Source organism: Ochotona princeps, chromosome 9 (assembly GCF_030435755.1).
Source record: "Ochotona princeps isolate mOchPri1 chromosome 9, mOchPri1.hap1, whole genome shotgun sequence".
Classification (NCBI taxonomy): domain Eukaryota; kingdom Metazoa; phylum Chordata; class Mammalia; order Lagomorpha; family Ochotonidae; genus Ochotona; species Ochotona princeps.
Window position 1 is genome coordinate 74,920,802 of NC_080840.1, and position 2,878 is coordinate 74,923,679.

The window sequence follows — 2,878 nt, forward strand, 5'->3', positions numbered from 1 at the left end:
TTCACCATTGTGTGTAATTTTTTTGTTTTATTTAGCTGATTTTAAAAATTTACTATAATACCCATTCTTCTTGTTTATTAGTGAGGTAAATCTCACGATTATAGACCTTTCATTGTGTCATACCCAGAAATTGCATCCTGCATGGATTTTGTGACCAATTAAAAATATGTTTGATTACTTAATCTAATTTGCACAGAGAACTATAACACATAACTTTAGTAATATGCTAACTGATGTGGTTACCCATTACTGGTATGATTAATATGACGTTATGTACAGGAGGTCTACTCAGAGTAGTACATAAAATAAAACGTATATAATGACTTGAGGATTGTCCAACCACAAAAACCAAATTAACTAGACAAGTATTCGTGACTAAGTCTCAAACCATAATCATGTGTGTGCTATTCAAAACAAGTGGCTCTTAGTTGTATTTATTTTCTAGCTTGAGTCCCATTCTACCTGGTAACAGAATCACATATTTTCTCAAAAGTCAGAGTCAACGTGTGTCTCAAGGTAAGGTGAGTCAACACAGAACTGTACTCCTTATACGCTTCTTTGGCTTCTTTCTAACCTACATAAAATTACTTAACTCCATGGTACTTCACAGAGCGACTCTCTGGTCCTTAGTCATCATTTTCTACATTGTTGCTTTCGGCCCCCTGGCCCTAGCATAGCCTGACCCTCCATTGGATGACCCATTACAGCATCTCCTGGGCATCTTCACACCCATCATCCACTTGTGCTCTTCTGAAGAGGGTTGAAAGCTGCGCACTGAAATGGGAGTGGTGCTAGGTAATAGTTGTCTTTGAGATGCTTCACCTGGAGAAGCTACAATACTGTATTTTCTTCGCTATTTGTTCTCCCTGTACCCAGTTCAGCATGTGTGAGAAGTTATTAACAATTGAATGCAAATAGAAATAAAGCATTTTATTGTGCACAGAGTTTATAAAGAAGTAAGCATGGATTTTAATTCTGTATTCTTTTAGCTGCCAGATATCAAGGCCAAAGGGACGGAGGAGCTACACAATGGAGGATTCCGGTTACCTGAATCGCCACAGGGAAAAATGCTGCCTATCATTGTGACCAAATTTCCTTGAATTTCTGCATAAGAAATAGCATATTTTCTGAAGTCTTGAAAACTTAGTTACAGCATCAAGTGTTACCTGAACAAACGTGCAGTTCTATGGCTCTCCTGACTGGGGATGCAGCGCAGGTGCTTTCAAAGTTTACTCACAAGTATCTGGCTTCTTCCCACCAGTCCACACTTGACCTCATCCGTGGAATCATCATCTAGTCTGAATTTTTCTGGGTAGAGCATGTTATTTCTTTTTTTTTTTTAATATTTCATTTATTTTTATTGGAAGGCATACATACAGAGAGGAGGAGAGACAGACAGGAAGATCTTCCATCCGATGATTCACTCCTCAAGTGGCCACAATGGCTGGAGCTGAGCCGATCCGAAGCCAGGAACCTGGAACCTCTTTCAGGTCTCCCATGTGGGAGCAGGGTCCCAAGGCTTTGGGCCGTCCTCGACTGCTTTCCCAGGCCACCAGCAGGGAGCTGGATGGGAAATGGAGCTGCCAGAATTAGAACCGGCGCCCATATGGGATCCTGGCGTTTTCAAGGCGAGGCCTTTAACCACTATGCTATTGAGCTGGGCACGGGTTTGATAGTTTGTAAGTATGTTTCAAAGCAGAACATGCCCCTTTTTGTGAAGAAATAAAAGTATTTGAAGAAATTAAGTGTAAGCATTACATTAACATTAAAAATTGAATATCAGGTCTGGCATGATAGCCTAGTAGCTGAAGTCCCCACCTTTCACACTCCAGGATCACATATGGGTGCCGTTCATCTTCCGACTGCTCTACTTCCCATCCAACTGCCTGTTTGTGACCTGAGAAAGCAGTGGATGATGGCCTAAACCCTTGGGACCCTGCAACTGTATGGGAGATCTGGAAGAAGCTCCTGGCTCCTGGCTTCAGATCGACTCAGCTCCTGCCATTGTGGCTACTTGGGGAGTGAACTAGTCGACAGAAAATATCTCTTTCTCTCCTCTCTATAAAATCTCCCTTTGCAACAAAAATAAATAAAGCTATTTTTTTATAAGTTGAATAATGCCTAGAAACTTTCCCACAGTCTTTCCAAATCACTTGATGCAAAAAGGCTGAATGAGGGTCCAGCGAGATAGCGTCGTGGTTAAAGTCCTCACCTTCAATGCACCAGGATCCCATATGGGCGCCGGTTCTAATCCCGGCAGCTCCACTTCCCATCCAGCTCCCTGCTTGTGGCCTGGGAAAGCAGTCAAGGACGGCCCAAAGCTTTGGGACCCTGCACCCGCGTGGGAGACCCAGAAGAACTCCTGGCTCCTTGGTTCAGATTGGCTCAGCTCCAGCCATTGCGGCCACTTGGGGAGTGAACCATCAGACGGGAGATTTTCTTCTCTGTCTCTCCTCCTCTGTACATCTGACTTGATAAATAAATAAATCTTAAAAAAAAATAAAGGCTGAGTGGGAGAGGATCACTAGTAGTTGTCATCACTTAGTTGGAGGAGATAAACTTCAGTGTAGATCACAGAGGCTTATTTCAAATATTTCACAACATTTCATCAAATCAGGAGGAATTTTCAATGCAACAGTAGAGTATGAAATGTAAGACTCAATGTTTCCTTTTCTCTGGAAAGTGCTTAGATGAACTATATATGTGTTCATTTGATTTTATATGTACTATTTTAACCATTCTCCAATTCTGACCATCATATGTGAACTTCAGAAATATTTATTTTTGGAGGGGGCAGCGGCATGGCCTAGCAGCTAAAGTCCTCACCTTGAACGCGCCTGGATCCCATATGGGCGCCGGTTCTAATCCCGGCAGCTCC